Source organism: Oncorhynchus keta, chromosome 11, assembly GCF_023373465.1.
Source record: "Oncorhynchus keta strain PuntledgeMale-10-30-2019 chromosome 11, Oket_V2, whole genome shotgun sequence".
Lineage (NCBI taxonomy): Eukaryota > Metazoa > Chordata > Actinopteri > Salmoniformes > Salmonidae > Oncorhynchus > Oncorhynchus keta.
This window is the reverse complement of record NC_068431.1, coordinates 13,068,076-13,080,575: the sequence shown is the minus strand read 5'-3', so window position 1 is coordinate 13,080,575 and position 12,500 is coordinate 13,068,076. Positions and strand designations below refer to the sequence as shown.

General features: G+C 49.8%; 1 protein-coding gene across 3 annotated transcripts in view; it reads left to right on the top strand.

The window, feature by feature from the left end:
- LOC118372876 (rho GTPase-activating protein 26-like) overlaps positions 1-12,500 on the top strand; it is a 173,404-nt gene that overhangs the window by 108,852 nt on the left and 52,052 nt on the right. The window lies entirely within an intron of this gene.

Here is a 12,500-nt window from a genome sequence, read left to right as displayed (position 1 = left end):
AGATCAGTGATGTATCTCGAGGCAGAGCGTGACGTATCTAGATGGAGATCAGTGATGTATCTAGAGCCAGAGCAGTGACGTATCTAGATGGAGATCAGTGATGTATCTAGAGGCAGAGCAGTGATGTATCTAGAGGCAGATCAGTGATGTATCTAGAGGCAGAGCGGTAATGTATCTAGAGGCAGATCAGTGATGTATCTAGAGGCAGAGCAGTGATGTATCTAGAGGCAGAGCAGTGATGTATCTAGAGGCAGAGCGGTGATGTATCTAGAGGCAGATCAGTGATGTATCTAGAGCCAGAGCAGTGATGTATCTAGAGGCAGATCAGTGATCTATCTAGAGGCAGAGTGGTGATGTATCTAGAGGCAGAGTGGTGATGTATCTAGAGGCAGAGTGGTGATGTATCTAGAGGCAGAGCGGTGGCGTATCTAGAGGCAGATCAGTGATGTATCTAGAGGCAGATCAGTGATGTATCTAGAGGCAGAGCGGTGACGTATCTAGAGGCAGATCAGTCATGTATCTAGAGGCAGAGTGGTGATGTATCTAGAGGCAGATCAGTGATGTATCTAGAGGCAGATCAGTGATGTATCTAGAGGCAGAGTGGTGACGTATCTAGATGCAGATCAGTGATGTATCTAGAGGCAGATCAGTGATGTATCTAGAGGCAGAGTGGTGATGTATCTAGAGGCAGATCAGTGATGTATCTAGATGGAGATCAGTGATGTATCTAGAGGCAGAGCAGTGATGTATCTAGAGGCAGATCAGTGATGTATCTAGAGGCAGAGCGGTAATGTATCTAGAGGCAGATCAGTGATGTATCTAGAGGCAGAGCAGTGATGTATCTAGAGGCAGAGCAGTGATGTATCTAGAGGCAGAGCGGTGATGTATCTAGAGGCAGATCAGTGATGTATCTCGAGGCAGAGCAGTGACGTATCTAGATGCAGATCAGTGATGTATCTAGAGGCAGAGCGGTGACGTATCTAGAGGCAGAGTGGTGACGTATCTAGAGGCAGAGCAGTGATGTATCTCGAGGCAGAGCAATGACGTATCTAGATGCAGATCAGTGATGTATCTAGAGGCAGAGCAGTGATGTATCTCGAGGCAGAGCAGTGACGTATCTAGATGCAGATCAGTGACGTATCTAGAGGCAGAGCAGTGATGTATCTCGAGGCAGAGCAGTGACGTATCTAGATGCAGATCAGTGATGTATCTAGAGATGCAGAGCAGTGACGTATCTAGAGGCAGAGCAGTGACGTATCTAGATGCAGATCAGTGATGTATCTAGAGGCAGAGCAGTGATGTATCTAGAGGCAGAGCAGTGACGTATCTAGAGGCAGAGCAGTGATGTATCTCGAGGCAGAGCAGTGACGTATCTAGATGCAGATCAGTGATGTATCTAGAGGCAGAGCAGTGATGTATCTAGATGCAGAGCAGTGGTGTATCTAGAGGCAGAGTGGTGATGTATCTAGAGGCAGAGCAGTGATGTATCTAGAGGCAGATCAGTGATGTATCTAGATGCAGATCAGTGACGTATCTAGAGGCAGAGCAGTGACGTATCTAGAGGCAGAGTGGTGACGTATCTAGAGGCAGAGCAGTGATGTATCTCGAGGCAGAGCAGTGACGTATCTAGAGGCAGAGCAGTGATGTATCTAGAGGCAGAGCAGTGATGTATCTCGAGGCAGAGCAGTGACGTATCTAGATGCAGATCAGTGACGTATCTAGAGGCAGAGCAGTGATGTATCTAGAGGCAGAGCAGTGATGTATCTAGAGGCAGAGTGGTGATGTATCTAGATGCAGATCAGTGATGTATCTAGAGGCAGATCAGTGATGTATCTAGATGCAGATCAGTGATGTATCTAGAGGCAGAGTGGTGATGTATCTAGAGGCAGAGCAGTGACGTATCTAGAGGCAGAGCAGTGACGTATCTAGATGCAGATCAGTGATGTATCTAGAGGCAGATCAGTGACGTATCTAGAGGCAGAGCAGTGATGTATCTAGAGGCAGAGCAGTGATGTATCTCGAGGCAGAGCAGTGATGTATCTAGATGCAGATCAGTGATGTATCTAGAGGCAGAGCAGTGATGTATCTAGAGGCAGAGCAGTGATGTATCTAGAGGCAGAGCAGTGATGTATCTAGATGCAGATCAGTGATGTATCTAGAGGCAGAGCAGTGACGTATCTAGAGGCAGAGTGGTGACGTATCTAGAGGCAGAGCAGTGATGTATCTCGAGGCAGAGCAGTGATGTATCTAGATGCAGATCAGTGATGTATCTAGAGGCAGAGCAGTGATGTATCTCGAGGCAGAGCAGTGATGTATCTAGATGCAGATCAGTGACGTATCTAGAGGCAGAGCAGTGATGTATCTAGAGGCAGAGCAGTGATGTATCTAGAGGCAGAGTGGTGATGTATCTAGAGGCAGAGCAGTGATGTATCTCGAGGAAGAGCGGTGGCGTATCTAGAGGCAGATCAATGATGTATCTAGAGGCAGATCAGTGATGTATCTAGAGGCAGAGCGGTGACGTATCTAGAGGCAGATCAGTCATGTATCTAGAGGCAGAGTGGTGATGTATCTAGAGGCAGATCAGTGATGTATCTAGAGGCAGATCAGTGATGTATCTAGAGGCAGAGTTGTGACGTATCTAGATGCAGATCAGTGATGTATCTAGAGGCAGATCAGTGATGTATCTAGAGGCAGAGTGGTGATGTATCTAGAGGCAGATCAGTGATGTATCTAGATGGAGATCAGTGATGTATCTAGAGGCAGAGCAGTGATGTATCTAGAGGCAGATCAGTGATGTATCTAGATGCAGATCAGTGATGTATCTAGAGGCAGAGCGGTGACGTATCTAGAGGCAGAGTGGTGACGTATCTAGAGGCAGAGCAGTGATGTATCTCGAGGCAGAGCAATGACGTATCTAGATGCAGATCAGTGATGTATCTAGAGGCAGAGCAGTGATGTATCTCGAGGCAGAGCAGTGACGTATCTAGATGCAGATCAGTGATGTATCTAGAGGCAGAGCGGTGACGATCTAGAGGCAGAGTGGTGACGTATCTAGAGGCAGAGCAGTGATGTATCTCGAGGCAGAGCAATGACGTATCTAGATGCAGATCAGTGATGTATCTAGAGGCAGAGCAGTGATGTATCTCGAGGCAGAGCAGTGACGTATCTAGAGGCAGAGCAGTGATGTATCTCGAGGCAGAGCAGTGACGTATCTAGATGCAGATCAGTGATGTATCTAGAGGCAGAGCAGTGACGTATCTAGAGGCAGAGCAGTGACGTATCTAGATGCAGATCAGTGATGTATCTAGAGGCAGAGCAGTGATGTATCTAGAGGCAGAGCAGACGTATCTAGAGGCAGAGCAGTGATGTATCTCGAGGCAGAGCAGTGACGTATCTAGATGCAGATCAGTGATGTATCTAGAGGCAGAGCAGTGATGTATCTAGATGCAGAGCAGTGGTGTATCTAGAGGCAGAGTGGTGATGTATCTAGAGGCAGAGCAGTGATGTATCTAGAGGCAGATCAGTGATGTATCTAGATGCAGATCAGTGACGTATCTAGAGGCAGAGCAGTGACGTATCTAGAGGCAGAGCAGTGATGTATCTAGAGGCAGAGCAGTGATGTATCTAGATGCAGATCAGTGATGTATCTAGAGGCAGAGCAGTGACGTATCTAGAGGCAGAGCAGTGATGTATCTAGAGGCAGAGCAGTGATGTATCTCGAGGCAGAGCAGTGACGTATCTAGATGCAGATCAGTGATGTATCTAGAGGCAGAGCAGTGATGTATCTAGAGGCAGAGCAGTGATGTATCTAGAGGCAGAGCAGTGATGTATCTAGATGCAGATCAGTGATGTATCTAGAGGCAGAGCAGTGATGTATCTAGAGGCAGAGTGGTGATGTATCTAGAGGCAGAGCAGTGATGTATCTCGAGGCAGAGCAGTGATGTATCTAGATGCAGATCAGTGATGTGTCTAGAGGCAGAGCAGTGATGTATCTCGAGGCAGAGCAGTGACGTATCTAGATGCAGATCAGTGACGTATCTAGAGGCAGAGCAGTGATGTATCTAGAGGCAGAGCAGTGATGTATCTAGAGGCAGAGTGGTGATGTATCTAGAGGCAGAGCAGTGATGTATCTCGAGGCAGAGCGGTGGCGTATCTAGAGGCAGATCAGTGATGTATCTAGAGGCAGATCAGTGATGTATCTAGAGGCAGAGCGGTGACGTATCTAGAGGCAGATCAGTCATGTATCTAGAGGCAGAGTGGTGATGTATCTAGAGGCAGATCAGTGATGTATCTAGAGGCAGATCAGTGATGTATCTAGAGGCAGAGTGGTGACGTATCTAGATGCAGATCAGTGATGTATCTAGAGGCAGATCAGTGATGTATCTAGAGGCAGAGTGGTGATGTATCTAGAGGCAGATCAGTGATGTATCTAGATGGAGATCAGTGATGTATCTAGAGGCAGAGCAGTGATGTATCTAGAGGCAGATCAGTGATGTATCTAGAGGCAGAGCGGTAATGTATCTAGAGGCAGATCAGTGATGTATCTAGAGGCAGAGCAGTGATGTATCTAGAGGCAGAGCAGTGATGTATCTAGAGGCAGAGCGGTGATGTATCTAGAGGCAGATCAGTGATGTATCTCGAGGCAGAGCAGTGACGTATCTAGATGCAGATCAGTGATGTATCTAGAGGCAGAGCGGTGACGTATCTAGAGGCAGAGTGGTGACGTATCTAGAGGCAGAGCAGTGATGTATCTCGAGGCAGAGCAATGACGTCTAGATGCAGATCAGTGATGTATCTAGAGGCAGAGCAGTGATGTATCTCGAGGCAGAGCAGTGACGTATCTAGATGCAGATCAGTGACGTATCTAGAGGCAGAGCAGTGATGTATCTCGAGGCAGAGCAGTGACGTATCTAGATGCAGATCAGTGATGTATCTAGAGGCAGAGCAGTGACGTATCTAGAGGCAGAGCAGTGACGTATCTAGATGCAGATCAGTGATGTATCTAGAGGCAGAGCAGTGATGTATCTAGAGGCAGAGCAGTGACGTATCTAGAGGCAGAGCAGTGATGTATCTCGAGGCAGAGCAGTGACGTATCTAGATGCAGATCAGTGATGTATCTAGAGGCAGAGCAGTGATGTATCTAGATGCAGAGCAGTGGTGTATCTAGAGGCAGAGTGGTGATGTATCTAGAGGCAGAGCAGTGATGTATCTAGAGGCAGATCAGTGATGTATCTAGATGCAGATCAGTGACGTATCTAGAGGCAGAGCAGTGACGTATCTAGAGGCAGAGTGGTGACGTATCTAGAGGCAGAGCAGTGATGTATCTCGAGGCAGAGCAGTGACGTATCTAGATGCAGATCAGTGATGTATCTAGAGGCAGAGCAGTGATGTATCTCGAGGCAGAGCAGTGACGATCTAGATGCAGATCATTGACGTATCTAGAGGCAGAGCAGTGATGTATCTAGAGGCAGAGCAGTGATGTATCTAGAGGCAGAGTGGTGATGTATCTAGAGGCAGAGCAGTGATGTATCTAGATGCAGATCAGTGATGTATCTAGATGCAGATCAGTGATGTATCTAGAGGCAGAGTGGTGATGTATCTAGAGGCAGAGCAGTGACGTATCTAGAGGCAGAGCAGTGACGTATCTAGATGCAGATCAGTGATGTATCTAGAGGCAGAGCAGGTGACGGGGATGCAGATCAGTGATGTATCTAGAGTCAGAGCAGTGATGTATCTCGAGGCAGAGCAGTGACGATCTAGATGCAGATCAGTGATGTATCTAGAGGCAGAGCAGTGATGTATCTAGAGGCAGAGCAGTGATGTATCTAGAGGCAGAGCAGTGATGTATCTAGATGCAGATCAGTGATGTATCTAGAGGCAGAGCAGTGACGTATCTAGAGGCAGAGTGGTGACGTATCTAGAGGCAGAGCAGTGATTTATCTCGAGGCAGAGCAGTGATGTATCTAGATGCAGATCAGTGATGTATCTAGAGGCAGAGCAGTGATGTATCTCGAGGCAGAGCAGTGACGTATCTAGATGCAGATCAGTGACGTATCTAGAGGCAGAGCAGTGATGTATCTAGAGGCAGAGCAGTGATGTATCTAGAGGCAGAGTGGTGATGTATCTAGAGGCAGAGCAGTGATGTATCTAGATGCAGATCAGTGATGTATCTAGATGCAGATCAGTGATGTATCTAGAGGCAGAGCAGTGACGTATCTAGATGCAGATCAGTGATGTATCTAGAGGCAGAGCAGTGATGTATCTAGAGGCAGATCAGTGACGTATCTAGAGGCAGAGTGGTGATGTATCTAGATGCAGATCAGTGATGTATCTAGATGCAGATCAGTGATGTATCTAGAGGCAGAGTGGTGATGTATCTAGAGGCAGATCAGTGACGTATCTAGAGGCAGAGCAGTGACGTATCTAGAGGCAGAGCAGTGACGTATCTAGATGCAGATCAGTGATGTATCTAGAGGCAGATCAGTGATGTATCTAGAGGCAGAGTGGTGATGTATCTAGAGGCAGATCAGTGACGTATCTAGAGGCAGAGCAGTGATGTATCTAGATGCAGATCAGTGATGTATCTAGATGCAGATCAGTGATGTATCTAGAGGCAGAGCAGTGACGTATCTAGAGGCAGAGCAGTGACGTATCTAGATGCAGATCAGTGATGTATCTAGAGGCAGAGTGGTGATGTATCTAGAGGCAGATCAGTGATGTATCTAGAGGCAGAGTGGTGATGTATCTAGAGGCAGAGCAGTGATGTATCTAGAGGCAGAGCAGTGATGTATCTAGATGCAGATCAGTGATGTATCTAGATGCAGATCAGTGATGTATCTAGAGGTAGAGCAGTGACGTATCTAGATGCAGATCGGTGATGTATCTAGATGCAGATCAGTGATGTATCTAGAGGCAGAGCAGTGACGTATCTAGAGGCAGAGCAGTGACGTATCTAGATGCAGATCAGTGATGTATCTAGAGGCAGAGCAGTGATGTATCTAGAGGCAGAGCAGTGATGTATCTAGAGGCAGAGCAGTGACGTATCTAGAGGCAGAGCAGTGATGTATCTAGAGGCAGAGCAGTGACGTATCTAGAGGCAGAGCAGTGACGTATCTAGAGGCAGAGCAGTGACGTATCTAGAGGCAGAGCAGTGACGTATCGAGAGGCAGAGCAGGGTGATGGGGGAGAGGAAAGTAGAGGAGAGAGGGTGATGGGGAGAGGAAGTAGAGTAGAGAGGGTGATGGGGGAGAGGAAAGTAGAGTAGAGAGGGTGATGGGGAGAGGAAAGTAGAGTAGAGAGGGTGATGGGGAGAGGAAAGTAGAGTAGAGAGGGTGATGGGGAGAGGAAAGTAGAGTAGAGAGGGTGATGCGGGAGAGGAAAGTAGAGGAGAGAGGGTGATGGGGAGAGGAAAGTAGAGTAGAGAGGGTGATGGGGGAGAGGAAAGTAGAGGAGAGAGGGTGATGGGGGAGAGGAAAGTAGAGTAGAGAGGGTGATGGGGAGAGGAAAGTAGAGTAGAGAGGGTGATGGGGGAGAGGAAAGTAGAGGAGAGAGGGTGATGGGGGAGAGGAAAGTAGAGTAGAGAGGGTGATGGGGAGAGGAAAGTAGAGTAGAGAGGGTGATGGGGGAGAGGAAAGTAGAGTTGAGAGGGTGATGGGGGAGAGGAAAGTAGAGTAGAGAGGGTGATGGGGAGAGGAAAGTAGAGGAGAGAGGGTGATGGGGGAGAGGAAGTAGAGTAGAGAGGGTGATGGGGGAGAGGAAAGTAGAGTAGAGAGGGTGATGGGGGAGAGGAAAGTAGAGTAGAGAGGGTGATGGGGAGAGGAAAGTAGAGTAGAGAGGGTGATGGGGGAGAGGAAAGTAGAGTAGAGAGGGTGATGGGGAGAGGAAAGTAGAGTAGAGAGGGTGATGGGGGAGAGGAAAGTAGAGTAGAGAGGGTGATGGGGGAGAGGAAAGTAGAGTAGAGAGGGTGATGGGGGAGAGGAAAGTAGAGGAGAGAGGGTGATGGGGGAGAGGAAAGTAGAGTAGAGAGGGTGATGGGGGAGAGGAAAGTAGAGTAGAGAGGGTGATGGGGAGAGGAAAGTAGAGTAGAGAGGGTGATGGGGGAGAGGAAAGTAGAGTAGAGAGGGTGATGGGGAGAGGAAAGTAGAGTAGAGAGGGTGATGGGGAGAGGAAAGTAGAGGAGAGAGGGTGATGGGGGAGAGGAAGGTATAGTAGAGAGGGTGATGGGGGAGAGGAAAGTAGAGTAGAGAGGGTGATGGGGGAGAGGAAAGTAGAGTAGAGAGGGTGATGGGGGAGAGGAAAGTAGAGTAGAGAGGGTGATGGGGGAGAGGAAAGTAGAGTAGAGAGGGTGATGGGGGAGAGGAAAGTAGAGTAGAGAGGGTGATGGGGAGAGGAAAGTAGAGGAGAGAGGGTGATGGGGAGAGGAAAGTAGAGTAGAGAGGGTGATGGGGAGAGGAAAGTAGAGTAGAGAGGGTGATGGGGGAGAGGAAAGTAGAGTAGAGAGGGTGATGGGGGAGAGGAAAGTAGAGTAGAGAGGGTGATGGGGAGAGGAAAGTAGAGGAGAGAGGGTGATGGGGGAGAGGAAAGTAGAGTAGAGAGGGTGATGGGGGAGAGGAAAGTAGAGTAGAGAGGGTGATGGGGGAGAGGAAAGAGGAAAGTAGAGTAGAGAGGGGTGATGGGGGAGAGGAAAGTAGAGTAGAGAGGGTGATGGGGAGAGGAAAGTAGAGTAGAGAGGGTGATGGGGGAGAGGAAAGTAGAGTAGAGAGGGTGATGGGGAGAGGAAAGTAGAGTAGAGAGGGTGATGGGGGAGAGGAAAGTAGAGTAGAGAGGGTGATGGGGAGAGGAAAGTAGAGTGAGAGGGTGATGGGGAGAGGAAAGTAGAGTAGAGAGGGTGATGGGGGAGAGGAAAGTAGAGTAGAGAGGGTGATGGGGAGAGGAAAGTAGAGTAGAGAGGGTGATGGGGGAGAGGAAAGTAGAGTAGAGAGGGTGATGGGGGAGAGGAAAGTAGAGTAGAGAGGGTGATGGGGAGAGGAAAGTAGAGTAGAGAGGGTGATGGGGGAGAGGAAAGTAGAGTAGAGAGGGTGATGGGGGAGAGGAAAGTAGAGTAGAGAGGGTGATGGGGGAGAGGAAAGTAGAGTAGAGAGGGTGATGGGGAGAGGAAAGTAGAGTAGAGAGGGTGATGGGGAGAGGAAAGTAGAGTAGAGAGGGTGATGGGGGAGAGGAAAGGTAGAGTAGAGAGGGTGATGGGGGAGAGGAAAGTAGAGTAGAGAGGGTGATGGGGGAGAGGAAAGTAGAGTAGAGAGGGTGATGGGGGAGAGGAAAGTAGAGTAGAGAGGGTGATGGGGGAGAGGAAAGTAGAGTAGAGAGGGTGATGGGGAGAGGAAAGTAGAGTAGAGAGGGTGATGGGGGAGAGGAAAGTAGAGAAGAGAGGGGGATGGGGGAGAGGAAAGTAGAGTAGAGAGGGTGATGGGGAGAGGAAAGTAGAGTAGAGAGGGTGATGGGGGAGAGGAAAGTAGAGTAGAGAGGGTGATGGGGAGAGGAAAGTAGAGTAGAGAGGGTGATGGGGAGAGGAAAGTAGAGTAGAGAGGGTGATGGGGGAGAGGAAAGTAGAGTAGAGAGGGTGATGGGGAGAGGAAAGTAGAGTAGAGAGGGTGATGGGGGAGAGGAAAGTAGAGGAGAGAGGGTGATGGGGAGAGGAAAGTAGAGTAGAGAGGGTGATGGGGAGAGGAAAGTAGAGTAGAGAGGGTGATGGGGAGAGGAAAGTAGAGTAGAGAGGGTGATGGGGGAGAGGAAAGTAGAGGAGAGAGGGTGATGGGGAGAGGAAAGTAGAGTAGAGAGGGTGATGGGGGAGAGGAAAGTAGAGTAGAGAGGGTGATGGGGGAGAGGAAAGTAGAGTAGAGAGGGTGATGGGGGAGAGGAAAGTAGAGTAGAGAGGGTGATGGGGGAGAGGAAAGTAGAGTAGAGAGGGTGATGGGGAGAGGAAAGTAGAGTAGAGAGGGTGATGGGGAGAGGAAAGTAGAGTAGAGAGGGTGATGGGGAGAGGAAAGTAGAGTAGAGAGGGTGATGGGGAGAGGAAAGTAGAGTAGAGAGGGTGATGGGGAGAGGAAAGTAGAGTAGAGAGGGTGATGGGGAGAGGAAAGTAGAGTAGAGAGGGTGATGGGGGAGAGGAAAGTAGAGTAGAGAGGGTGATGGGGGAGAGGAAAGTAGAGTAGAGAGGGTGATGGGGGAGAGGAAAGTAGAGTAGAGAGGGTGATGGGGGAGAGGAAAGTAGAGTAGAGAGGGTGATGGGGGAGAGGAAAGTAGAGTAGAGAGGGTGATGGGGGAGAGGAAAGTAGAGTAGAGAGGGTGATGGGGGAGAGGAAAGTAGAGTAGAGAGGGTGATGGGGGAGAGGAAAGTAGAGTAGAGAGGGTGATGGGGGAGAGGAAAGTAGAGTAGAGAGGGTGATGGGGGAGAGGAAAGTAGAGTAGAGAGGGTGATGGGGAGAGGAAAGTAGAGTAGAGAGGGTGATGGGGAGAGGAAAGTAGAGTAGAGAGGGTGATGGGGAGAGGAAAGTAGAGTAGAGAGGGTGATGGGGGAGAGGAAAGTAGAGTAGAGAGGGTGATGGGGGAGAGGAAAGTAGAGTAGAGAGGGTGATGGGGAGAGGAAAGTAGAGTAGAGAGGGTGATGGGGAGAGGAAAGTAGAGTAGAGAGGGTGATGGGGGAGAGGAAAGTAGAGTAGAGAGAGGGTGATGGGGAGAGGAAAGTAGAGTAGAGAGGGTGATGGGGGAGAGGAAAGTAGAGTAGAGAGGGTGATGGGGAGAGGAAAGTAGAGTAGAGAGGGTGATGGGGAGAGGAAAGTAGAGTAGAGAGGGTGATGGGGGAGAGGGAAAGTAGAGTAGAGGGGTGATGGGGAGAGGAAAGTAGAGGAGAGGGGTGATGGGGGAGAGGAAAGTAGAGTAGAGAGGGTGATGGGGAGAGGAAAGTAGAGTAGAGAGGGTGATGGGGGAGAGGAAAGTAGAGTAGAGAGGGTGATGGGGAGAGGAAAGTAGAGTAGAGAGGGTGATGGGGGAGAGGAAAGTAGAGTAGAGAGGGTGATGGGGAGAGGAAAGTAGAGTAGAGAGGGTGATGGGGGAGAGGAAAGTAGAGGAGAGGGTGATGGGGAGAGGAAAGTAGAGTAGAGAGGGTGATGGGGAGAGGAAAGTAGAGTAGAGAGGGTGATGGGGAGAGGAAAGTAGAGTAGAGAGGGTGATGGGGGAGAGGAAAGTAGAGGAGAGAGGGTGATGGGGGAGAGGAAAGTAGAGTAGAGAGGGTGATGGGGAGAGGAAAGTAGAGTAGAGAGGGTGATGGGGGAGAGGAAAGTAGAGTAGAGAGGGTGATGGGGAGAGGAAAGTAGAGTAGAGAGGGGGATGGGGGAGAGGAAAGAAGAGTAGAGGGGGTGATGGGGGAGAGGAAAGTAGAGTAGAGAGGGTGATGGGGGAGAGGAAAGTAGAGTAGAGAGGGTGATGGGGGAGAGGAAAGTAGAGTAGAGAGGGTGATGGGGAGAGGAAAGTAGAGTAGAGAGGGTGATGGGGGAGAGGAAAGTAGAGTAGAGAGGGTGATGGGGAGAGGAAAGTAGAGTAGAGAGGGTGATGGGGGAGAGGAAAGTAGAGTAGAGAGGGTGATGGGGAGAGGAAAGTAGAGTAGAGAGGGTGATGGGGAAAGTAGAGTAGAGAGGGTGATGGGGAGAGGAAGTAGAGAGAGAGGGTGATGGGGAGAGGAAAGTAGAGAGAGAGGGTGATGGGGGAGAGGAAAGTAGAGTAGAGAGGGTGATGGGGAGAGGAAAGTAGAGTAGAGAGGGTGATGGGGAGAGGAAAGTAGAGTAGAGAGGGTGATGGGGGAGAGGAAAGTAGAGTAGAGAGGGTGATGGGGAGAGGAAAGTAGAGTAGAGAGGGTGAGGGGGAGAGGAAAGTGAGTAGAGAGGGTGGGGGAGAGGAAAGTAGAGTAGAGAGGGTGATGGGGAGAGGAAAGTAGAGGAGAGAGGGTGATGGGGGAGAGGAAAGTAGAGTAGAGAGGGTGATGGGGGAGAGGAAAGTAGAGGAGAGAGGGTGATGGGGAGAGGAAAGTAGAGTAGAGAGGGTGATGGGGGAGAGGAAAGTAGAGTAGAGAGGGTGATGGGGAGAGGAAAGTAGAGGAGAGAGGGTGATGGGGGAGAGGAAAGTAGAGTAGAGAGGGTGATGGGGAGAGGAAAGTAGAGGAGAGAGGGTGATGGGGGAGGGAAAGTAGAGTAGAGAGGGTGATGGGGGAGAGGAAAGTAGAGGAGAGAGGGTGATGGGGGAGAGGAAAGTAGAGGAGAGGGTGATGGGGAGAGGAAAGTAGAGTAGAGAGGGTGATGGGGGAGAGGAAAGTAGAGGAGAGAGGGTGATGGGGGAGAGGAAAGTAGAGTAGAGAGGGTGATGGGGGAGAGGAAAGTAGAGTAGAGAGGGTGATGGGGGAGAGGAAAGTAGAGTAGAGAGGGTGATGGGGGAGAGGAAAGTAGAGTAGAGAG